Source organism: Dipodomys merriami, unplaced genomic scaffold, assembly GCF_024711535.1.
Source record: "Dipodomys merriami isolate MVZ:Mamm:240054 unplaced genomic scaffold, mDipMer1.0.p SCAF_9, whole genome shotgun sequence".
NCBI lineage: Eukaryota > Metazoa > Chordata > Mammalia > Rodentia > Heteromyidae > Dipodomys > Dipodomys merriami.
In genome coordinates, this window is record NW_027206512.1 from 61,748,889 (window position 1) to 61,776,062 (window position 27,174).

The window sequence follows — 27,174 nt, forward strand, 5'->3', positions numbered from 1 at the left end:
GACATAGCTAGCAAGATCAATAGAAAGCCCATGGATTGGGAGAAGATCTTCACTAGCCATACAACAGACAAGGGCCTCATATCTAAAATATACCTGGAATTCAAAAAATTAAATCCCCCAACAACAAATCTTGAAAGAAATAACTGCCCAATAAATAAGTGGGCGAAAGACTTAAAGAAAAACTTCTCAAGAGGAAAGAAGGATGGCCAATAGACACATGAAGAAATGCTCAGCCTCTCTAGCCATAAAAGAAATGCAAATCAAAACAACATTGAGATACTACCTCACCCCAGTTACAATGACTATAATCAAGAACTCTAGTTATTACAACAGATGCTGGAGGGGATGTGGACAGAAGGGAACCTTATTGCATTGTTGGTGGGAGTGTAAACTTGTTCAACCACTTTGGAAAGTAGTATAGAGGTTCCTCAAAAGACTCCACATAGAGCTCCCCTATGACCCAGCAATCCCACTTTTGGGCATTTACCCAAATGATCACAAACAAGACCATACTAAAGCTACCAGCACAACTATGTTTATTGCAGCATTATTTACCATAGCTAAGATATGGAACCAACCCAGATGCCCAAGATGGATCAAGAAAATGTGGTATATATACACAGTGGAATTCTATGCCTCCATCAGAAAGAATGACATTGTCCCATTTGTTAGGAAATGGAAAGACTTGGAAAAAAAATTATATTAAGTGAAGTAAGCCAGGCCCAAAGAAACATAGGTCTCATGGTTTCCCTTATTTGCAATAACTAGTATATGTCTGAGGCAAGCAGAAAAGGTCAGATAAGTTGTTAGGGAAATGAACCCTAAGATATGTATTCAAATGTTTTTTTTTTCTTTCATGCGATTGTTTCTAATACATTTTTAAGCTTATTTCTTTGTTGCTTTGTATGTCCCTCCCCCATGGTATAACCCCTGCTTTCACTGTGGAGGGGAAGGGAAAAAACAAATCGTTTAAATAGGGATACAAGTGGACCCACTGCAGCAATGAGACGTACAAGTCGTTATGTTGAAAACGAACTTTACAACTTTGGGGGGGGGGAGGGTTGAGTGTGGGGGCGGGAGGAGGATGGGAAGGGATGGGAAGGGGAAACAAAAGAGGAGGCTACAATGCTTGATAAGAAATGTACTCATTATCTTGCCCATGTAATTTTAACTGCTCTGTACAATATTTTCACAATAAAAAAAGAAAAAGAAAAAAAAGAAATGTAGTATTTATCTTTGTGGGATCAGCTGAATATATTGACATGTGTGTATTTACCACATTTTCTTTATCCATTTACTCATTGATGGGCACCTTGGCTGGCTGCATAATTTCGCCATTTTGAAGGGCCCACAATACACAGGTGTCTGCATAGTAAGCTCACTTTGATTCTTTTGAGTATATGCCCAGAAGTGGTATGGCTGGATCATATGGAAGTTCTATATTTATTTGAGGGGGAGTGAATTCTCCATATAAACCTCATATTGACAGGACTAATTTAAATTCCCACCAGTATTGAGTAAGAGCTGCTTTTCCCTGGTATTCTTTTCAAGAATTACAACACAGAAAATTCCTTTCTAGATGGGAGTTGGGAGTGACTTCCTAAATCCCCCAGGCTGGGTAAAGACCATTCTCAAGTCTCCTGACACCAGAAGCAAGCACCCTGCCACCACTGCAAGCAAGGTCCTCACAAGTAGCTGATCTGTGTGGGACTCGACTTGCACCACCGCCCCCTCCCCTGTCAGATCTGAGCTGCAGGGAGTTTCCCAACGCTCATCAGCCCCGTGCACTCAGCAGCAGGCCTCCCTCAGCCAATGTAACGCCCATCTCAGAGAAGACCGACAGAGATGGTGAGAGGGGGCTGCCTTCCCAGTCCAGCATGACTATGATTACAAAAGAAGGAAAATGGCTCAGAAGAGGCCTCTTGCAAGTTCACACGGTCTCCAATGACTTCCTCTCACCTCTTCTTTTCAGAATGGTTGCCAAGTGCATCCACTAAACCATCATTCCTAGTTGATATTTAAAAGTGTATGTGTGAGTAGGTGTGTGTGCTCATTGTGTATTCTGGCACAGAGAGATACATGTGCATTCAGCATGCATACATCCACTCACATGCACACCCTCACGTACACATGTGGTTCTTAGGGTGTATTTGTTTGTGTGTATGTTCCTTGGTGAATTAGATGGCAGTCTCAAATGGAGGCAAACTGTTTATTTTCCTTGGAGGAGTTCTGGGATTCAGTGCTTCAGAAGCTCAGACTCTTTGGATATTAGAAGTTCTGATATTGTAGCCAGATTTTTAGAAAGGAAAACCTGGATCTATCTGACAGTTGTTCTCTCCAAGACATGACACATTTCAACTTGGAATCATTTCTGAAAACCCAGGACATAGTATAAACGAAAGAATATTGCATTCAACATTGGAAGCGCTAACAGCTATGAATACACAAGCAGAGGACTCTTTGTTTTGGTGATTCTTCGCCTCAATGAACAACTGAGCATATGATGTGGTGGAGTTCTTCTGAAACTCAATTTCTTGTCCTATACGATGGAAATTCAATGCCTATAGGTCACTGACTTGACCTATAGGAAGCTTATCCAGTACTGAGGAGCTTGCTGATGGTGGTAATGACAGTGGAAGTACAGAACTGCCATCTACTGTTACAGAGCACTTATAAGAGTCCCACAGAATGGCAGTCCCCCATGGAAAACCTCCAACCTTGCTGTGATCTTCTGGAGCAGAGGCTCCTTTAGGAGTTGGCAAATGGGCAATTCCTGAAGGTTGGAGAGATTTAAGAGTTTGCCCACTGACAAAAATAATAGAGATGGTGGTGAAAAACAAGTAATACGGTTTTGGATGAAATGGCTAGTACCTGTTCAATAGCTGTGGCTATTGAGGGTTAGCCTCTCAAAGTAGCTGAGAGGAGTGGACGAGAGAAGGACCTGAAGGAATGTCAGCGGGCAGCTGTCCCATCCAGATGAGGCTCACTCTCCTGGTTCACCTATGCATTCTTCCTGCTTCCATCAAGTGCATGGATGAAATGAGAATTGGCCACCAACCTCCTGAACTCACTGCATGCTTTCATGGAGTTGTGAGGTCCCCTGGGAAGGTAAAAAACTGTACCTTTTGCTGCATTCATCCTATAGATAACATTTAAAAACTAGCTTTGGGTCAAGAGAGGTGTTAGTCTTTGTGATCAGAGGTAGAGAAGTCCGCCCTTGGGGATTGACAATCTAACAACTCCTTGCTCTACCCAGGAGCTTTGGTGGCTGACATCTATCTGATCAGCAGCTGTGCTTCATTCACTCCCTTGTGTCGGGTGGAGGGGGTAGAGAAGGGCTCACTTCAAAACAGCTCCTTCTCTGTTGGTTGATGCTAACCAATTACCACCCTGCCAAATCTGGTCTCTTGCTGAATTTAGCCACACTCTCTGCTTGGCCTTGAGCTGACTTTGTAAAGAGAGAGAGAGAGACAGAGAGAGACAGAGAGATAGAGAGAGAGAGAATTTAATTATAGAATCAAAACCAATCCTTAAAAGCAGAAAGAACAGCCTAAAAGGCCACCACCTATCACTCAGCTTTTTCAATGATCAGCGCTTACCAATGAAGCCTTTGTACCTATAAATAATTTAGCATGTGGATTCAAGATGTTTTAAAAGAAATTTCCCTATGATGCCATTATTATCTCTAACAAAATTAACAATAATCCCCTGACATTTTGGATTTTCATGATTCTCAGATTTCAGATTTTCACCTGCCCCCAGTGTGTGTCCTTGAAACAAGCACCCCGGCTTTGCACCTGCCTGGTGGATGTCTTCAGACACGTCCTGAGTGGTGCTTCTTATTTGAGATCATGGTGGATTGTTTGCGGTTGTGAGGAACGACAGGGGGCTCTCGGGGATCTTCAGCCAGTTATCCCTCTGGAGGCTTCTGGAGAAGCTGGTGTAATTTCAGTCAAGATAGTGATACAATACATTACTGAGATGACCTTTGAAAAATTGCAGTACTTCAAATTTTATAAAATAATAATGAACCCTGAGAAATATTTCTTGGTAAAAGGAAGAAAAACACCAGTTGGAGAAATTCTTTTCCTGCTTCACTGTAGGCTCATACCACCCAATTTTGAAGGGGTCTAGCCTACCACTTTACACATAGGGTCCTGCCTGGGGTAGGTTTCCCTGATTCCCTATGACATACTGTGGATTTGCCATGTATCCCAAACCCTGCTTTCTCCCTGTGTCTGTGAACACTAAGGAAATATTTCTAAGTCCTATGAAAGTTGATTTTCTGAGAATAAGCCTTCAGTGTGGGCCAGGCTGTGGGTCGTTGGCCATTTTGTCACATTCCCAAGCCCTCTCTTCACCTCTCCCAGCCTAGAGAAGTAAGTCCCCCAGGGACATAAATTAGCAAATTCCAGAAGGACTAGAATAAAGTAAAATACTTGCTAACTTGCTTCAACTACAAATCTAAAAGGTCATACATACACCATGATCAAGTTGATTTCATCCCAGGTATTCAAAGTTGACTCACCATATGCAAATCAACAAATGTATAATACCACATAAACACAATAAGAACAAGGATCATTATGACTAATGCACTTGATGCACAAAAGGCTTTTCACAAAATCCAACAGCAATTGTTTATGATAAAAGCCTTGAAGAAACTAGAAACAGAATGAATGTACTTGAACACAATAAAGGGCTATCTGTTGAAAACACCATAGTCAACCTCATAGTAAATGGCAAAACACACCACTTCCTCTAGAGTCAGGAACAAGACAAAGGTATATGCTACTTTCTCCGCTCCTATTTGATATAGTACTAGAATTACTAGCCAGAGCAGTAAGACAAAAGAAAGAAGTTAAAGGGATCCAAATACAGAAAGAAGCCAAATTATCCCTATTTGAAGATTATATGATCCCATACTTAAAGACCCTAAAGATAACACCTCAAAATTATTTCAGAATTTTACAGTCCCAGTGAAGATCCTAATTTGCAGGCCTGGTTGGGATTGACTGAACTTGTCTGCACACTCATAAAGCTGGAGGGTGTGAGATGTTCTCCCCCATCCTTGAAAGTGATTTGCCCTTCTGCACAAGTAAAAGTTCATTTAAATGCTTATACTACTTCCTACTTCCATGTGTCTGTGGACCCTGCACTGAAATCCCAAGTTCCCAAACCTAGGATTTTTTACACATTCTTTCCTAAGTTGTGTTTTTTGTTGTTGTTGTTGTTGTTGTTTGTTGTTTTTTGGGTCTTATTGATCGGTCATGGGGCTTGAACTCTGGGCCTGGGAGCTGTCTCTGTGCTCTTCCGCTCAAGATGAGCACTCTACCACCTGAGCCATAGCACTACTTCTAGTTTTCTAGTGTTTAATTGGAGATAAGAGTCTCACAGCCTTTCCTGCCCAGGCGGCTTTGGACTATGATCCTCAGATCTCAGCCTCCTGAATAGCTAGGATTTCAGGCGTGAGCCACCAACATCTGGCTCCTAAGTTGCTTTTATAGCAATACTTTTGTCTGCATAGATCACCAGGGAGATTGGTATGGCAAAAATACAAAGTACCACAGACAGGTAAGAGCTTTTCTAATATATTCATTCGGATTTGTGCCATGCCCAGAAGGTCTTTGTCTGGAGCTGGCCTGGTGGCTCATTCTTATAATCAAAGCTACTTGGGAGACAGAGATCAGGAGAATTGTGATATGCCCAGCCTGGTAAAAAAAAGTTAGTGAGATCTCATCTAAACAAATTAGGTGGCTATGGTGGCACAGGCTGTAACTGTCCATACAAGGAAGCTTATTTGTAGGAGGATTACAGTCTTAACCTAGTCCTGGGAAAAAATGCAAGACCCTCTCCAAAAGCACAAGACCCTGAATTCAAGTTACAGTACAGAGCAACCTTTCTCATAGCTTCTGTACTGGAAGTTCATCACCAAGATCCCTTCAGTGTATAACAACCCACACAGTCACATTTCCAGGACATATTCAGATGAAAGTACCCTAAAGATCTGTTTATCCATGAAGTAAGAGCTCATGTATTTGTTCCTCCAAATTTCTGTGATTTATAATCTTTTTTTTTTTGTCGGTTGTGGGGCTTGAACTCTGGGCCTGGGCACTGTCCCTGCGCTCTTCAGCTCAAGGCAAGCGCTCTACCACTTGAGCTACAGCGCCACTTCCGGTTTTCTGGTGATTTATTGGAGATAAGAGTTTCATGGACTTTCCTGACCAGGCTGGTTTTGAACTGCGATCCTCAGCCTCCTGAGTAGCTAGGATTACAGGCATGAGCCACTGGCACCCGGCTGTGATTTATAGTCTTATTGGGCAGAAAGAAGGAAGGAAGGAAAGAAAGAAAGAAAGAAAGAAAGAAAGAAAGAAAGAAAGAAAGAAAGAAAGAAAGAAAGAAAGAAAGAAAGAAAGAAAGAAAGAAAGAAAGAAAGAAAGAGAGAGAGAAAGAGAGAAAGAGAGAAAGAGAGAGAGAGAAAGAGAGAGAAAGAGAGAGAAAGAAAGAGAGAAAGAAAGAGAGAGAAAGAGAGAGAGAAAGAGAGAGAGAAAGAGAGAAAGAAAGAAAGAAAGAAAGAAAGAAAGAAAGAAAGAAAGAAAGAAAGAAAGAAAGAAAGAAAGAAAGAAAGAAAGAAAGAAAGGCTCTAACCTAATTCATAGTGGCACATGCCTCTAATTCTAGCGTTTGAAAGGCTACGGCAGGAGGATCTCGCACCCAACCCGTTTCAAGTCCATAAAGTTAGGTTACTTATTTGTTTTCTAATTCTTTGGGCTTCTTTGACAAGTGCTTTGAATAGAGATTAAGGAGTTAAAATTTGAAAATCATTGCACACAACAAAGGTTCCACATACACTGACCTCATGACAAACACAGGCAACAGTTATAACTATTATCCATCAGTACTAATTAAGTCCATAAACCTCAGCATGATAAGAGAAGTTGCCCACCAATCAGTCACAGCACAGAAACTTAAAGCTGGGATGTTGACAAGTACATGAATCAAAGAAGTGGCTACATACTCAGTTTCTTTGTAGTTTTATAGTGGCAGAAGATTCTCAACATCATAGCATTGCATATTTTTCAAACTTATTCAAGACTATTTCAGCTCTTAACAAACTCCTCACTAATAATAATAACTACCATTTCCATGGAGTTACTTTGTGTTAAAAGACTATGCTAAACATGTTAAACGCTTGATATAAATTGACTAGTTTAGTTCTATTTAATCTGCAAACAAAATTCATCAGATGATTGTCATTATTCGGACTTTTTCTTCACATGAGGAAATTGAAATCCGAGCAGTTGAGAAACATATACAAAGTTAAACAGCAGGTCCTGGCTGGCCCAGAAGTTGATCCCTAGGAAACCTGACTAATTGAGCGTTTATTGTAGACTTGATGGAGTACAGTTGAGCTCAATAGCTGGATATTCTGAGATGAGCGAGATGCAGCTCACTTGCTAATGTACCATACTGGTGGGCCCATCAATTATAAAATAAGGCTTAGCATAAATGTAACTATATCACCACAATAAATTTCATATGCAATCTAGTTTAGAAATAAAAATTTATTTGGGATTACTTTAAGTAGGGTCAGAGATCTTCAGTCTCTGCATAAAACTCCAGTACTTTCTAAATGTTTAAGAAGATGATTTATGGTAGCTTCAGGAAGCTTATTGAAAAAGAATCTCAGAAAATATGTTCCATGGCAAAGGTAATGCATAAATCACAGAGGTCGTAAAGGCAGAAGAAATTATTCCCAAAACTAGCTCTTGCACTTGACATGGGACTATATGACAAAGCCTCTCTGAGAAGCTAAGTAAGAAACTTCGAATATTAAAGAAAGAGATGACTTATTCTGGTAGGTCCAGGGTTGATGGATCTAGGCACACTATCTTATCACGTGTCCCAAATTACTGGGAGCTAAAATTCAACTCTCAGTTCCATTTCTCCTCTATAAAAAATGATGCATAAGAATCTGTTTAGAAAAACATCTAGATGTTGATGCATTTTCCGAATCTCAGATTCTACGGTAGAACAGTAGCGTGTGGGTTTTGCTTGATCAAAATATCCCATGGTGTACAATTAAAATCATGATGTAAACGAGAAATGGCAAATCGAACAGATGTTGCAAACAGAGCCTGTTGGAAGTGAGTCATGGCCAGGCAGTTGTTCGTGCTGAGTTCTTTACAGGTGGAACTATCCAAAAAGACTTTCATTGCACAAGGGGTGAAATGCAGCTCTCCAGAGGGAAATGTTCATTATCATAAAGTCTCCTCTCCCTCGTGGCAGCCCAGGAAACCTGTTCTCTGTTCATACAACACCACAACAGGAACAGGAAGGCAGAAAGTTTAATGCCCACTTGGTGTTGTCTGGCTTGTAGCTTCTGTTCTGCTGAATCAGCTGCTGAATTCCAAAGGCAAATACATAATCACAATGAATTATTACAAAGGTAGATGAAGAGCAATAGCAGAAAGAAAGGGAAGACAATGTGGGCACTGGTGCTAAGGGTATAAAAACCTGACACTTCCCTGAGTTTCAGGATTTTTTTTGTGTTTTGTTTTGCTTTAAAATGTGTATTTTAATACAGTAATAATCATCTCCTGGAGTTATTATGGGGAAAAAATGAAATCTTTCTAACAGAAATTATTAGTCATGGAGCATTCTTTATATGACAGGACAGAAAGAAACCCCACAAAATAAGCAATCCTATGAGAAACAAATCAAGAGGAGAAGGGAATGCCAGCACTCTGGGCAGAAAGCTGTCAGTGAATGAGGACAGCTGATGAAACTCCATTTGGTGATCCTGCTCTCTAGCCTGGCACCAGCCCCTCCAAGGTACAACGACTTGGCATGTATATAAGATTTGGAAGTGTGCCTGGATATAATGAGTGTCAGCAAAGGTTAGTTGTAGTTGGCAAAGTTTTCAACTTCCCTCAGCCTTGATTGCTTATCTATAAAATATTGATCAGTACATACTCCTCACCACAATATTGAAGATTAATGGATATAATATATGGGTGGAAATTATTGAACTTACATAAATTAGCTCTCATTATTTTTCATGAAGATCTATGCTTTACTACCAAAGTTGAAAAGAACATACAACAATATATGAATTATAGTATTTTTAGCAACAGAAAATTGGTGCTAAATTAAATGTTTAGCTTTTGCTCTTTTTGGAGAGGGGTGTGATCAGCTTTGATAAAGATGAGTATAAGGATGAGCTGAAAGGCTTGTTTATAGAGTTGAGTAGAATGTCTAACAGCCTGTCCTACATGTCACACTCAAATCATGAAGGCCACAGGGAAAAAGTATTACATTTAAGAGAATTAGCAAGATTTATGATTAACAGAGTTCAGTGTCTGGCAGCTTGTGATTTTTGGAAGATCCAAACACTTTGATTTCATGCATTATACTCATGCTGTACTTCTTTATTTCTCCCAACAATTTATATCTGCCACTTTGAGTGATAACCAAAAGAATAAAGCCTTCCTTTAGTGAAAAAGTGGAGTGGGTCAATGTAACAAATTTTGATGTAGTAAGAAGGATGGAGGATTTATCATATGATCTGAGCTAGAAACCCAACTACGACTCTCATTTTGTGTCTAACTTAGGAAAGAGTTAAGCACATTCAATATCCACTTAAAGGTTTATAGTCAGAATTTAACCTTCCTCTCAGGGCTATAGGAAATACGTCCTGTCCTGTGTTTATATAAAGTGGGTACTTCATAAAAGTTATCTCTCTTGCCTTGTCTCCCTTAGTGTTACCTATCATGTTTCCATGCTAAATATACCAAAAATAGTATCAGAGACACACGCAAAAAATGCTTAGATTTTCGTAGACTTGCAATAAAAACTAGAATACCAAAATATCAAATCTCTTGAGCTATTAATTATTAAGTAGAGTTACTTTGTTCAAGATTATCCTAAATTTGCCCCTGAAGCATGTCTAGAAAGATTGGATTCTAGTTTCCAAGAACTCCCTAAGCTCAGATCTGATTTGGTTTTGGTTACTAGAGTAGCAGCATGGGCAGCCTCTGTCAAGGGCCTCAGATTCACAGATGAACAGTAAGAACATCCCTGGGTGCATTGCTTCCTGTGTGCTCTTCCTACCTCATTTCTTTCACAGCCACAGACTTGACTGTGTGTCCATTTCATCACTAAATAAGATGGTGATGTGGCACACATGAGACACTGTTGATGGTGGTACAAAGAAACCAACATTCCACGCAGGAGAGGGGAGACATCACAGGCGGAAAGCACAGAGCAGCAGCAACGTTAGAATTGGAAAACCTGGTGCTCACCTCCCACTTCTGCTTTTTTCTAGAATTGATTTGTTTCCTTAAGCAATCCAGGCCTCTGTTGACATACCTGTAATATGTAAAGAATTATGCATGCTATTTAGAAAAGACATGAACTTCCAATAGTGTTGAAAGAGAGCTAGGCCTAAACTCTGAATTTAGTCACTCCATTGTGGTGACAGTTGAAATAGCCATATACATTCCGAGAAAAGGTTCAAGCAAGCACTATAAGGTTAGCCTTCTAAATCAGGTGTTGACAGACTTTTCCTACAAATGACCAGACAGTACATGTTTGCAGCTTTGTCAACTCTACTGTATGTACCCTAATTTCTCAATGCTGAGGTGTCTGAAGGCTGCATTACAGTGTGTAAATGGATTGTAATGACTATTCCAATGAATCTACCAAAACAGGAGACCAATCTACAGGCCGGAGTTTGCCATGCTCTTCTCTAAATGAGAAATCACGGGAAGTCTGTCTATAAAAGAAGATGGATAACATAATGAAACAATGGAATTTAGCAGGCAGACATCACAGTGTAACCAGAGGCAAGACAGGAAAATGATTTGAACAAGTCTGATATTTGCAAGAATCTGGCTCACCTAAGCACCCAGTCCAAGATGGAAGGATAAGGACATGCTTAGTGCCAGGAAACATAGGAAGTTGGAGCAAAACAACGTCTAGCACTCTACAGATCAATTAAGTTACATGTTGCTGAATAGCAAATTTGATCAGAAAATTGAGAACTTTCTCTAGTGCAATGGGAACTCTTCCAAAGCACAATAAACAATAATGAGATATCTAATTTAATGGAGTTGGGGAGAAAACGTACATGGCCTCAAAGATACCACCTCCCTTTCCAGATAGCTCATAGATGACTGATATGGAGTGTCACCTGAAAGAAGCAGACAGAGTTTTGGCACCTGAAATGAGCATGCTCAGAATTATCTATTTCCTCACTATTCACCTTGTTTGGGGCCAGCCATGGCACATACTACTAGATCAGATCTAACCTAAGCCTAGAGAGTCTTCCCTCTCCTCTTATTTCCTGGATCATTCTGTCCCATCATTTAAACAAGCCCCACTCATTCTACTGAGATTCCACCTGAGGCCTAATCTACCAAGTTCTTCAATACAAGATCCTAAAACCAGCTAACCTGAGGAGGTGGGCAGAGTTGGGAGGGTGATATGGATCAAGATGCATTGCACTCATTAAATGATATGTTGAATTGAAACCCTTTGTACAGCTACTTAAAGGTCATTTTAATATTTTTTAGAAGACAAGATACTAGGCATGTAGGAGACATAAAAATGATCCAGAAACTCAGTCCTCAGTGATTCAACAGCTAATCTCAGATACATGTGTCATACCTTCCCTAACCCAGAAAGATAATCCTGGCTAGACCAGAAGACCACCAAAGGAAAACAGCACACAGCTAACAAATATTTCTGTCTAAGCAATTGGACAGTGGTTTGGAGTGGTCCTGTGCTCTACAGTAGCTCACTCCTGAAGACACTGTGACATAGTCCAATACTGCACAAGAACACTTCAGAAAAGGGCAGCCCACATAAATGGTCCCATAAGATCGTATCACAGAGTGACATTGTGACCAGCTCTATGTGTCAGGATATGAAGTTCACATGGTGACAAGACCACCTAATATTTTTCATAATGCAGTGTGGTCCTTTCTGTACACATGTGACTATAGGTAGAAATGGCCTTGGAACTGAGTATCAGGCAGAAATTAGAAAGAAGAACAAACTATTCATGGAAATGGAAAAGCCACCAGTTCAATTTTTCCCTCCATTCAGAGATCTGCCCCAAATCCACCCAACATAACCTTTCTTGTTTTTAAGCATTTTACTTAAATTGATCTAAGTGGTTATATCCTGCTTTACTCCATTCAGACCTAACCAGAAGAGGCAGAAGAAGGGAAAGAAAGAAAAATCTCAACCAAGAAGGGAAGGTGTGGTGTTACTTTTAAATAAGCTTTTATCCTCAGACCAAAAAGAAATCTTAAACCTCCACATTTAAAAGAAACTTCCTAAAAACAATGTATATATAAACTAACTAAATTCTACTAACCGTCAGACTTTAAAAACAGAATCTGTTCTAATGTGTGACCATTCAGAGCTTATTGCAACATACACACACACACACACACACACACACACACACACACACACACACACACACACACACGGACACCAACAGAATATAGATGTCTAACCCATCTGGTCACAGGTTGTTCGAAAAGTCATGAGCAAATGCATATTAGACATTTTTTATTTATGTAGGTGGTTTTCTGCAAATAATTCACCATTGCAGATTAAATCATTGCAAACAGATCAGGTTCTTTTGGTAAAAGAGGTAATACAGTAAAATCTATTCCTACTTCCTAAAGCATTTATACTGCACATGTCTTAAACCAAGGCATCCTCTAGATAAACAGACTCTAACTATGAACAAGCTCTATAGCTTTGGAAAAATCACTGAACACATCTATGTATTTTTATTTATCTTTCTCCTCTTATCTGCCCAAAGTAAAAGGTTAGGTAAATTATTGTGCCCACCAAATAATTTTCAAATAGTTTTTTATTTCCAACAAATCTGGTAAGAGATAACTTGTCCTCTTCTTGGTTGATAATTTATTTAAGAAGTATTCATTTGTCAAACATACTGTAATAATACTTCTGTAATTGGTTTTCCATTACCTAAAGGATTGTGTAAAAAAAAACTAATAATTACACTGAGACATTACCAATTATTAAAGTTTAGAGGAGCCATGGTTCTCTCTAGAATGCTGTCTATGTTACAACTGCTACGGTTGCTCCTGTCCATTGCCCATGGCTTACCTATGCTTGTGTTCTACCTTCTCTCTCATTGGCCCGATGTGTGAACACTTGTCACATCCTCACCCATCTGGTTCTGTGTGTGTTCTCCTGTAATAGGGTTTGTTACCAGGTTGCTTCATAGATATAAAGTGCTTAGACCACTACCTGGCATAGAGAAATGGCTTAGTTAAGGTTAACTGTCCTCATCTACCATAATAATAACACCAGCCTTAATGTTAGCTGACATTTCACAATTTTATGAGCACTTACAACAGCTCATTCTCTCTCATACCAGTTCTACGAAGTGTGATTGCATGTGCATATGTATGTGTGTGCATGTGTCTCCTTACTTTATCAGGTTGAAAACAAGACTCAGGTTGGCAGAACAGTTTGCTCAAGGTCACTCCACCAGCTTGAGGAAAGTCCACTCTGAAACAATTGGATTTCAAAGTATATACCCATTTCTTTTAGGCTGCATCATTCCTTGGTTTCCAAGGAATGGTTTGCTTGGTTTGCTCTTTACCTGTCCCCACAACTAGATGTAACTAGAACAGCAATGTTTCTGTGAAGTCAGCTCAGCACCATTACCAGGGAAGCAGCTCAGCGTGAGAATTAACCACTTGGGGCTCATCAGTCCACCTGGGTTTATATCTGATTCCAAAGGATATATCCATAGCAAATCAAGATATTACACATTGATTTCCTCATCAGTAAAATAATGTCGATGCCGCATGCTTCCCTGAAGGTTAAATGAAATAATAGATCGGCAGTGCTTAGCATGTAGTAAGCCCTCAATAAACGCTGGGGTAAGGAGCTGGTGAGAATCCTTTGTCTTCTCAAGCAGGTCTCTTGGAGACCATTGACCATAAGTGTCAATCAGCTACATACAAATAAAGGTTAGGCCTTATTTTCTACAAATTTGTCCAGCCAAACCTATCACTCACTTTCAGTGAATAAATGGTGAACAAACAGGGCAGGTGAGAAGTGCTTCCATTTAATACAGGGTCTGTGCTGCCAGCACCCCAACATCTCCTCATGCTCCTAACAGAGGGAAAGACTTATTACTCACCACAGCCCAAATGAAAGAGTTATACTGGAGCTCTGGGTTCCTGGGCTGGTGTGTGACGGGTTTGGGTGGCAAGTGGACTCTGCCTGCAAAGACTACACTCTGGACAACTGAAGCCAAGGGCCCTGGGTCTAGGCATCTGAGGGAGGTACTTCAAATATACTATTGGAGGAAGAAGAGACCCTTAGGAGTACCTTCCTTGCTAGAGGACCAGCTGGGTACCTGGAGTGGGGGGACCTGGAGTGGGGAGGTGGCTGGAAGCAACCAAAACAAATAGTAATATTCTCTCTGTCTCTGTCTCTATCTCTGTCTCTCTCGTGACAGCTGTACTAGAAGCTTCTAGCAGGTAGACTCAAAATAGCTGTCCAAAGCTGGTCCTCCAAAGGCTTTCTGTGAGATAGAGAGGTCCAGGTGCAGACCGCACTGCCTGTTACATATGTATATTTTTTTACACTAGCCTCTTCTGTGGTACTTGGCCTCTAAGTTCTCAGATGTTTTGGCCAGAAAAGCAGGGAAGAACAATAAAAGCAGGGAAGGGAAATGAGGGGAAAAATATGTCCCTGCCTGTGTACCACAACAGGCTTCTGAATCTGGCTTTATCCTGACTTGCTGCAGAAGAAGGCTTGTAGATAAGGCCTGAGTTCTGAGGATTGCTCTAGTCTGGACATTTATACTGCATCAAAGGATCTGAAGTTAGAATTAACCAGACCCCAGAATGTTTGGTGCTGATTGAGGCTGCTCCAGAAGCAGGAAATCATAGGACAGGACATCCCCACCCCCATCTCCACCAGACACATGTGAAGGAAGCTAATGAATTTTTAACTCCCAGCCTCATTCAGCCCCTTTCACTGGGGAGGGGTGGTGTCGTGAGGACTCTGGGTCACACTGAGCATGCCCAGATTATCTTTCATTTATCTCTTTGGAGCAATCTTTGCAGGGAACAGACTTGCTAACCCATTAGGCAGCCTTACTGGAACAGCCTCTACTCACTTGACCTAGAGTTGGCCACCCTGGGCCAGCACATCTATGATAGTTGGAGAGATCTGTTAAGCTGGGAAGTCTATTCTCCAGTGTGTTTTGCTCTCAGTGACAGACCTATAATGAAGATCTGGTCTCTGTGCACTTACTCCCCATATTGTTTTTTCCAATTCTTCAACACTCAGAGAAGAGAGATGGGATGTGTTGGGTCAGCAGCAGCCTACAGAGGGGGCACAGTGAGAGCAGTGTGGGGGCGTAAATTCACTACCACGGTCCCTGCGGCCACTGCTATTGGTATCACGGAGTCCTTCATGTACCCACTTGTTTACCATGCCTGGTGTCTGCCACCTCTCTCCCACTTCCTCTTCCTAACACAATGGCTTCCCACTCTATAAAAGCTTTACTTAATTCACTCTGGGCTGGGCCCTCTCTCAAAACTGTGAGGTTACGTTTCTTTTTTCTATCCAGAAAACTTGGTTGGATGGCTCTTATAGCACTTGCCATACTGGATCAATTTGGCATTGGGATACACAATTTCCCCCACGAAACTCATTGTCTCACTCTCTCTCTCTCCTCCTCTCTCTCTCTCTCTCTCTCTCTCTCTCTCTCTCTCTCTCTCTCTCTCTCTCTCTCTTTCTGCCTTCCTCATCTCTCTCTCCTCCCTCTCTCTCTCTCTCTCTCTCTCTCTCTCTCTCCTCCCTCTCTCTCTCTCTCTCTCTCTCTCTCTCTCTCTCTCTCTCTCTCTCTCTCTCTCTCTCTCTCTCTCTCTCTCTCTCTCTTTCTGCCTTCCTCATCTGTGTGTTTCCACCAGCACTTCTTCCATGTTCAATGGCTGCTCAGTGTTGGCTGCAGTGAATTAAGATGAAACTGATTCCACATCAAAGTGGAGCAGGGCTGTGAGGAAGGCTGTGGAGTTCCCTACAGTCTGGATTTTCTCTGATTCTTTGTTTTGTTCATGAGACATTCTCATTCTCTGGGCATTACTTTATATCATAATGACAGATCAAATTAGGTGTCTGTGCTGAATGGTACCACACCTGACCTTAGCACTTAATGAAAATTATTTCTTTCTCTTGCATCTTCTTTGACAAGGACATTACCCCAAGGGACATTTAGTTCTACCGACCTTTGAGTCTGGAATTACTAGAGAAATCTTTTCAAGAAATTGAGGTCTTCCTTCTAAAGGTGACCTCACCCTTCACACCTGTCCTCCACCAAATGGAGAAACTGGCAGGAAGTTCCATAGGGTTTTGGCTGTACTTTGTAAGTCAGACCCCTGAGGTCACACAGATCCTACAGAGTCCCATTCTTACCAACTTTACTGTGAGGTTTTCTTCAGCTAATACGGATATTGAAAATAGGCTGAGCACCCCCCCCCCAAATGTGTCTGTTCCTATTTTCTATATTAATATCATAAAATGTCTGTTTCTGATGATCCTATAACTTAAGTTCTTTTAATTAATCCATATCTTCCATTTCTATCTGTTCTGTTGTACTTTAGAAATACTTTGATTTTTTTGGTGATGTTGTTACCAATAAGTTCAACATAATGATTACTTAAATGGAGAAATTAAATTTTAAAAATCTCTCATCAGTAAGTCAGGCCCCTTTTGTTCTCAGAATTAAATTAAAAGGCAGACACATTAGTATCCCTCCATATGATCTGGGTAAGTCCATTAGACTCTACCTTCTTCATGTAGGAGATGGCAATGACATCAGGTGAAACTGAAATAAGATATGACATTACAGATGTCTACCCAATACACAAAGCTAAAACCTGCTGCCAGGTGCTTTTAGATGAGAGCAGAAATGCCTATGGGAGCCTGCAGAGTACTGCGGTCATGGAATTGGGGTTATCCAGTCATTCTCTGAGCACATGTCTGTGGCTTTGTCTGCACACCAGGGAGAATGCCTACCTTGCAGGGTCATGATGTGATAAAATGCAAAAGTGTATTGCAATTTGTAAAGCCTGGCCCATCTTCTTCATGAAGAGTCAGAAAATGCCTATAGGGTGGTAAAAGTGAAATGTGGACAAGAATGCCCAATTGACTGCCAATCATTCAGCTCCAGCACAGAATGAATATTTTTTATCAATTAACGTTCTGGTGATATATGTGATTAGACACATAGATAGATGCCCATAGACCAAGCAAGAATATCAGTATGCTACTGCAAGAAGAAACAAATGAGCTACACTTCTAGGACTCTCTCAAAGTCTAAGCCGTGTGATTCTAAGTATATGCTAACTGCTGATAAACAAGACAGAATCTAACACTTCTATGGTGGTCACTTATACTGTCATTAACTGGATAGACCAGTCCAGTGTACTGGGAAAAATTAAAGCAACCCAAGCCAGAGGACTCTGGCTAGAATCCTGAGGGTTCTGCTTATTCATTTACCTTGGGGAAAGCGATTCAACTCTCCTGACCTTGGCTGTCACATTTGTAGAACAGACTGAAATGCACCGCATAGGATTTGTGGGAGGAGGAGAACACACAGTCTAAAGCACTCTGGTTCATCTGTTTTTCCTTTTAAAAAGCATCCATGGGACACATGTAGGGGAAAACAACACTGAGCCCCTTAGTTCTGCCTGGTTGGAGGCATTGGGAGTCAGGGAGCTGATGAAGACCTTTTGGCATCAAGGATAAAGTCAAGCCCTTTGGTTTAATACAAAGGATGACACAGAGCTAAAGATTAAGTTGGAAAAGGCCTTTGTTTGGGCAATGTGGCATTCCAGACACATTTGGCAATCTGGATGGTGAGAAATTATGCATGCAGGAAGAATGAGAGTTACGTTCACTGAAGGACTTTGTCCTCAGCCCCCAGAGAAGGGGCCCCTGATCTTCCTTTGCACAGAACTCAAGTGTACCCCCTCTTTGAAGCTTCGGCGTTTGAAGACTCGGTAGTGAAATCAGCTTTTTCCAAAAGCCTTGGGGTCCTCTCCTCTCACCTGGACAAGCTTTTCCTGAAACCTCCAAACTTTCTATCTTCCCTTGGCTGAATCATCAGACCAGTAGCCTTCAGAGTGAGACTGAGGATCCAGGCAGAAGTGAGGCTATGGAGACAAATTAGTAGCTCCTTGATTTATGTTTACTTTTAGTTCAGCTAAAACCTACTTTACATTTTGTAATGTGAATTATCTATTAGCACGTAGCACATTTATATAATTGAAAAATAACTAATTGTGTACTGTAATATGTTTTAGTTATTATTATACATAGAAATATAAAATAACACTTAAAAAATCTTCTTTTTAAACTTTATTCGTAAAAACCAAGACTAAGGTGTTTACCTTAAGGTTCTATACTTCTGGAACAGTATTTGACAATATTCAAAGAATGAAGGAACTCATGAAATGAGCAATATATGGGTTTTGTTTTTTGAGTTTGGGTTTTTTTTTTTTTGTCTGTTATGGGGCTTGAACCCTGGGCCTGGGCACTGTCCCTGTGCTCTTCAGCTCAAGGCGAGCACTCTACCATTTGAGCCACAGTGCCACTCCTGGTTTTCTGGTGGTTTATTGGAGATAAGAGTCTCACGGACTTTCCTGCCCGGGCTGGCATTGAACAATGATCCTCAGATCTCAGACTCCTGGGTAGCTAGGATTATAGGCAGAGCCACCAGTGCCCAGTGCAGTGTATGTTTTGAGGCACAGGATTTGGGCAAGCCTTTTTCCTCCCAGCACTTGAGATTGAGAAATGTATGGTTTGATGGAAAAGAAAATAATGTAAATAAACAAGCAGGAGACAGCGTGGTATGTGTGGCTTAACAGTTATAATTATGATATCACCCAAGCAAAGAGAAAGTGATTTTTCTCAGGTCAGGAACAAGATTAGATGAGCTTAGACAGAAGGAAGAACTGAATTGAACAATAAAGAAAGTGAAAAGGCAATTTTCATATCTTTGAAGAAAAGAGAGGGGAATGGGTGGAGAGAATTGATAAATCCCTCTAATTCTCTGCAACTGGCACAGGTTTAGGCATGTAGAAATCACCATTTTGAAGCATGTATTGATTAGGATCATTGTAGTTAGATAATAAAGATGGTTATCTAAATTTACTAAAATAATAATAATAATAATGCATTTATGTCATTGAGAAATGGAAGGATTGGGTAGGATTCATGTGTAGTTTGATTCAGAGGTTTACAAAGCCCTGAGAACTCCAGCTTCATTTCTCTTAGAAACCCTGAGCTTCACCTTCTACAATGGCCATGTTCACAGGAAAGGTTGCTACCAAAACTGTCTATGGCAATTTAGGCCTCCTAACTACACCCTTTTTAGAGAGAAAGGGCCTCTCTATACGTGAAGTCAAAGCAATATCAGCCCTGCTGGTGCCCACGTAAGTCTATTCTTGAGTGAAATATCACAGTCAAAGATATATGCCAAACTCCTGTAGATATGGAGGAATCTCCTGCTCCAAACATTTCCAAGTGGAAATAGGAAGACTTGATTCTGCAAGAGTCAGGCAGGTACCTACCACATGTGGTGCAATCCCATTCTGCATTTGGTTTGCCCTTTGCCTGGTGAAGGCAAATCAATCTCAGCTTTCTATAAACAATCATCTCCTGAACTCTGTCACACAGATCTTCTCCACTTTGTTGCATTCTATCCTCCAACACTGGATAAAACCCAAATAAGGCAGGTCAGCTGTCATTTGCCAACTTGAACCCCGTGCTGCTTTTGTTTTTGCCTCTTTTCTTCTCTAAAACATCTTAGAAACTTAAGGCATGAATAAAGAAGACTCAAAGCCACTATTGTATTTCCTTCAGACCATGTGTGATTATCACACTGTTATCCTTCCCACTGGGAAACAGAGATCTGCTAGCCCGGTTTCCTGGAAAGAGGGCAAGTATACAATCATCAATAGAGATTGGCTTACAAGACACACTAGTACTTTGTGAAGAAGAGATAAACATCCTTAAGAAAAAAAATCCAGCCGGAGTAATATTTCCCACTGTAGAAACTAAACCCATTCATGCAATCCATTCTTGTCCTGAATCCAATTCCTCCCCTTGAGCAGGAGTGTACTCAACACAAAAGAATTGCACACTTACCACTTCAGAGACTCATTTTGTATGTCAAACCACTCCTGTTCTCCTTTATTCTGTGCTATTCTTAGCCCAAGGTTGCTCAACGTTCAATAAATATTAAATGTGGCAATAACGATGATGATGATGATGATGTGTGTGTAAATAAATAAAATGAAATAATCCTTTGTAAGCCTTCTCAGATCGTCAGCATTTATAATTTCAGAATAAAAGAGCAGTCATTTTATGAGGTCAAGTAGAATGTCTTTTGGCCTCTCAGAGGGGATTAAGTCATACTCAATTTCTCCAACTCAAATGGATAAAGTTCTAGTAAGATCAGTCCTTGGGAGCACAGAGCCCAAGCAGGAAGCATGCTAATGATATTCCTACAGATGAAAGCTGCCCACTGGGCATCTGTAACCTCCAGAGAGAATTGATTCTTCTCTCTGGACAGCCCTTTGCTAAACTAGCATTGAACTTATGGGTATGATTGGTTTAGATATCACTCTTGCCTAGCACATACCAGATGCTCGTTAAATGGTTGTCTAATAAGGAAATGTGTTCTGTTTCTGTGTATCTTTTTGTTTTTAACTTAGCCTCTCAAATGTGGGCTATCTGTGAGCAGCTTCCTAGTTGAAGAAAGCAGGCTATGTTGTAAATATGATTCTGTTACAAATTATTCCATCTAGCATGCCAAGTCCTGGGCTTAAGAGCGGTATGGGTATAGGTGATGTCTGTCAAGGACGCAGGTCGGTGGAAGATCACCACAGGGCCTGAGAGCTGCTGTCCATACTTAGAGACATTCTGACCACAGCAGAGAGACGGGCTCTGCTGGGAAGGCATCAAAGGACAAATGTTCCATCAATGGAGCTGAGCACAACAGTGATTCCATTAAAGAGGAGCTGCGTAAATTGCATCTGCTAAGAATTTGCTTACAATTACTTTTCAATGAAAGGTCTAAGTCATTTTGCAAATACCCAATGCATAGAAGCCTAGGGCCCAAGGTTATTCGAGGATTTTCAGAATCTGAAAATAAAATCCCAACTGGCCAATACTTGGAGTTCCACTGTTGTACAGGCATTTGTGCTTATAAATTAGGGGACAGAGCTCAGCTGTGAAGAAATAGACCAGATTACTGGGCACGATTGACATTTTACAGTTGGTGGAGCAAGCTCTAAAGTCCTATTTGGCACATAAAGACAAACTACAAATAATAGCCCCAAAAGTCACTCCAATCCCACTGCGATACTTAGGTGAATATCTCCTCCTCAGGGTCAATTCACTGACTCTGGGCCCATTCACTGATTCTGCAACTGTTTTCCATTTGCCCATCCAGTCCCTCTGCTCTTGGACTGGGAGGATGACCTCTCGGGGTCAGCCAGTAAGAATGAGTTTAGTTCCACAAGAAATTGCCAGACTAGAAGGCCGATGGTTCATGCCTCAGATCCTAGCTACTCAGATCACTGTTTGAAGCCAACTTGGGAAGAAAAGTTCAAAACATGGTACCACTGTTGTAAGGTGAATCATCCCAGAAGCGACACTGACCTCCTTACTTCACCACCATGTACCACGCGGTACCTGGGGAGGAGGGCCGGGGGAGGGGGAGAGAAAACTGGGAGAAAATGAGGGAAGAGGTGAAACTGTTCAAAAAGAAATGTATTCATTATCTGACTTAGGTAACTATAATCCATCTGTACATCAGCTCTACAATAAAAATAAAGAAATAAATAAAAGTAATTTCTAAACTTCCTGTAGTGGTCATACTATTTTGCATCCCCACAGGCACTGAAGCAGAGTTCCAGTTGCTCCACATCTTCACCAGCACTTGACGTTGTCAGCATTCTGTATTATGGTCATCCTATCTATCTGATAGATAGGTACTGAATCTCATTCTCATTACTGGGACATTTCTCCAGATCCTTATTGGCCTTCTGCATATCTTCCTTAATGAGATTTCTGTTAAAGTCTTTGGCCCATTTCTTTTCTTATTGCTTCATTTGGGGGGTTATTTTGATATTTTGAACAACAAGATATGTTATCCAGGCTAGCTTTGAATTTATGATCCCCCTGCCTCAGGCTCTTGCATGCTGGGACTACAGGTATGCAGCACCATATCCTGCTCCAGATGTGTTTTTTATGAACATTCTCTTTTCATTATCTTGACAGTGTCTTTTGCAAAGCAGAGATTTCTCCTTCTTTGAAAGTCACTATATCAATCATCTGTTTATGGACCATACTTGTGGTGCTATATCATCATCAAACTCAGGCCAACAAGATTTTCATCCACTTTTCTACATTTTAGCCATCTCAACAACTGTGAGAGATCACATGTTACTGAACTGGTTTTTATCTATAAAGGCATGTGCATCAAAGGGATCGTAACTAAATTAGTGTTGTGTGCTTTGAAAGATACAAGCAGACAGACGTGCCGGCTTGTCACAAAATGCAAATATGTGACTCATTCATGAACTTCTTTCCAAAGGGAAGCCACTAACTCAAGGTAACGGATTCCTGTCCACTAGGAGTCCCGTCCTGCAACAGGAGCTCTTCTGACTCAATGCAATCTAGTCCCCATCATTGCTCTAGTTTTAAGAAGTTCTCCTCTGGACACTGTATGTATAAAAGCTACGTCATTCATCAGCTTCAAGGCTTTCAAGTAGAACTGATTTTGTCCCTTCCCATGGGATAGGTAATTGACATGTCTGGGGTATTTCTGATTGTCACCACTGTGACAGGTGATACTATGGGCAAACCAAGAATACTGATAAGCATTTTACAGAACACAGAACTTGCCCCTGCAGCAAAGAATCATTCCTCATAAAATATTAGTAGTACCACAACCAAGAGACCTTCTTCCTGCCCAAGTCTGTCTATCCCCTGCTCTACTACCAAAACTCCAAACTCGGATCATTCTCCTTGCCAGACTCCAGGAGGTTTTAGTGTTTGTGGTGGTTGATCTTGTTGCTTTGAGACAAGCTCTTGTTCTATAAACTCATGCCGATCTGGAACGTACTGTGTGGCCCACACTGACCTCCAAGTGCTATAACTCTCCCATCTCGCCTCTTGAGTGTCTCATTCCTCTTGGGATGACATGCATGTGCCTTTTACATGGCCAATCTATTTAAATGGTCTGAGCCTCTGTCACCTGGGAATACATTCAGCCTCTCATAGCTTAATCCCCTTATCTTTGAGGGCCTCATATGAAAATTCAGTGAGACAATGTAGAGGGAGCTTTAACAGGTCCACATCCAAGGTCTTTTTGCAAAATAAAGTAAAAATGTGTTTGCCACAATTCTGTCAAGCACAAGAGAATAGACACCTCTGCCCACTCGTAGCTAATGAGACTAAACATATTTCAACAACCGCTTCTCATCAGACAAATCAAAAGCTTGCCCAAACTCTTCCATAACCACACACACACACACACACACACACACACACACACACACACACACACACACACACACACACACACACACACACACACACACACACACACACACACAAGGTCTCATTCTGGGCCTCTAGTGTTTTGTGTTTTACATGCAAAATAAAGTTCCAGCCTCCAGAGTGTATTTTCTCCCACACTTCCTTTAATAGTTGTATTTCCAGCTGGTTTTGTTGAAGGCTATGCTTTTGATCTCTTTTCAATTCTGGGCCTCCATCCAACTTGGCTGTCAATATTTCAAAGGCTCCCCTGGAGACAGCCTAGCTTGGAAGATGGCCCCATGCCAACCAGCAGAACTGGTGCAGTACACCTCCTCTGAGGCAGGGGTGAGCACGCCCGAGCTTCAGACCCTGGACCATCATGGATCTGGAAGGAGAAGTACCGGGATAGTGAGGCTGCCAGGGCACCTTACACGCATGCATACTAGGGCCAGCAGTGGTTGCTTCATCAATTTACTTGAACAGCCCTATTTAACAGATGAGAATACTGTGCCTCCGCCAGGGAAATCTCACAGAAGGGATCCAGCCTTCTATGCCCCATCCTGTCTTTGACCCATCATGCTTTGTTGCCACACCAAGATAGGATTAGAACAACAGACCAACTGAAACTCTATCCATTTCCTTCTTTGAACTCTCCCTTGCAGTTGAGCATTTGCTAGGTACTCTTATCTTGTTTGCAACAGGTCATCTTGCCAATAACCTTCTCATAGCTTGAGTAGGACATCACTTTTCTGTCTGCCCTCCATCTTGACCCATCAAACACATGACTTGTTTTCCTTCATTTAAAAATTAAGCCTCATACCTTCTCCAGTCTCCTGTCCATTGGTCAGTCACTATTGCCTTAGCATTCTCTCATCTCCCATCTCCTTCCTTAATGTCTTCTTTAGTTTAAAATTTTGTCTACACAAAAATAAATTTAAAGCCAAGGTGTGGTGACACTGGACACTAATTCCCATTATGAATGACCCAGAAACAAGAAGATTACAGTTCAAAGCCTGCTGGGACCAAAGAAAATGTAAGGGAGACCTTATCTGAAAACAATAAACTGGACCTTGTGGTACATGCCTGTAATCCCAGCTTTCAGAAAGTAAAGACAGTTTTGAAGAAAAGTAGAGCTTATCTAAAAATTAAACTAAAGCAAAAATGACTAAGGGAGTGGCTTACATCCTAAGAGTGCTTGCCTACAAAGTGCCTGCTCTTGAATTCAAACCATAATAATATCACAAAATACAATGAACAAGCAATAAACAAATAAAATAGCAGAAAAATGAGGGTAAACAGTAAGCTGGGGAAACTATTTGCACATTATACCATATGAATTTAAATGATTTCCTAACACTCAATAAGCAATTTAAATATAGATAGATAGATAGATATAGATTGAGAAACAACTAGAAAAGTGAGGAAGGTGTGCAGAGGTTATGTTGCGTGAGGCTCCTAACATCTTGAAGATCCCCACAAATAAATACATTGAAGTTGAAATTTCTGATAATACAATTTTTAAACCTAATATATTCAGAAAGATCTAATAACTTGATAATACTCACATGTGAAAAACACACTTTTATATACTGACAATAGAAGTTTATATTGGAACAGCTTCAAGGGAAAATAGATAGCAACTCCTATTAAATTAAAACTGAAATAACTTTTGACTCAGCGATTTTAGGCGGAAGTTATTCCACAGAGAACCTTGCACATCGCATGCCTGGAATGACAGCTACCCAGGACACTCGGTGCAGTTATGTTTCTGTTTTTACAGTAACCATGCCTCCAAAATGGTCTAAATCTCCATTAACAATAAAAATCAAGCTCATAAAACCAGTAACTTCTTTTGGATTTTATATTAAGCAGCCAATAAGCAGAATGAATCAGGTCTATACAATTCATTTGACAATATATGTCATGTGGAAAAAAATAGAAGTAGATCCAATTTTTTAGCCTGTACCCATTTGTAGAGAAAACATTACAACTGATGCACGTGTGGCTTTGCGTGTGTGGAGCATCTACGTCAGGCTGCAGGAGTTAGTAAGCCTTATTGTTTCTGGAAAGAAGCCTGGGTGAGCTGGTACCCAGCATGGTGGCAGACAGAGTGCAGTTAACTCCAGGCTTCTCTTGTCTCCCTTTGACTAGATCACATGATCATCTTCACAAGATGAAGTAATGATGAGAAGAAATAAGCAAACCAACAAGACACCCCTTAGGGATTTTTCTCACCAACCTACTTGAATCGTCCCACTGCATGTATCATTTACAGTTGCTCTATTATCTACAGGTTACATGTATATGCAACTCAAACAAAGCTAAATAAGAAGAGAAAACATATCTACCAGATGTCAACAGAAACTCTTCCACACATGCATCCAGTGCACAAAGATCCTGTTCTTGTCCATCTTTTCTCTCTCTTGTCTGTACTTGTTTTTGTTAGGTCTGTTGTTGTTTGGAGAGAAAGGGATTCTGCTTCCTTTGAGTGTCTTGGCAATTCCAGCCTGTGTCTCACCAGACTTGTTGATTTTAATTTTATCCCTTCTTATAACAATAAAAGGTTACCAGGGAAATTCATAAAACTAAACTTGTGAGAAATGTTAGCTTTTGATTGAGCATTGCTAAGTTTATAACCTTTGTTCCTAAATTATAAGGAAGAGCTTCTAGCTCTTCCTTATCAAAGAAAAGGCATTAAATGGTTGTGCCTGTAGGCAGACTCTCCACTGGTAGGTAGTAAGACTGGGGACAATCACCCATTCAATAGCGGAGTGCTGAAATTAAGAATTTAAAGGACATATTCAAGTCCTAACCTTCAGTACCTATAAATGGCCTTCCTTGGAGGTAGGATCTATACAAATGCAATCAAGTTGTGCTCAACTAGATTAAAGTGGCCCACAACCCAGTGATAGGTGTGCTTATAAAAATGCCACGTGATTACAGAGAGACATGCAAGTGAGAGCTGCCTGGGAAAAGAGACAGAGGTTGGAATGATGCGTCTACAAGCTAAGGAGCACCAGTAATGAAAGGCAGGCAAGGCAGGAAGGACCTCCCTGTGCCGCTGAATAAAACAGTTCTACCGCCGCCTTGACTGCTAAGACCTCAAGACTGACAAGAGAATACGTTCTACCCAGTTTGGGATACTTTTGACTGGAGCCCTGGAAAAGCAAAGGTACTGGCCCTAGAGGTGTCTGATGGCATTTCAGGAAAGGGAGCTACAAAGTCATGAGAAAAAAATCCATCTTGTGATTAAAAAATGGTCCATTATTTCATGGGCTTAAAGTCCATGAATGACTTGTGGGGCTGGCATGCTTTGAGGTACCGGTCCCTACGTCCTTCCTTCTTTACAAGTTTCTGGCTATTAAGCTAATATGCATGAAGACAAACGCACATCTACTCTATAGATGCTTTGCAGGTTCCCCATAACTTCTGATCTAGAGGTGTCCTGAAAGCATTACAATACAGTGCATTATTCCTTATCCCAGACACCACTGTAGCTCTGAGGTCTTTGGCTGCTTAGTGTGTCATGTTGGACCTGTAGGA

At 40.9% G+C, this 27,174-nt stretch overlaps 1 long non-coding RNA gene across 1 annotated transcript in view; it reads right to left on the minus strand.

The window, feature by feature from the left end:
- Positions 1-2,205: 2,205 nt before the first annotated feature.
- The window catches only part of LOC138820674 (uncharacterized), a 133,355-nt gene continuing 108,386 nt past the window's right edge, over positions 2,206-27,174 (minus strand). The window contains exons 2-3 of the long non-coding RNA XR_011369942.1: positions 3,802-3,937; positions 2,206-3,100 (exon numbers count right to left, since the gene is read on the minus strand). This is a non-coding gene — a long non-coding RNA (uncharacterized lncRNA). The remainder of the gene's footprint in view (positions 3,101-3,801; positions 3,938-27,174) is intronic.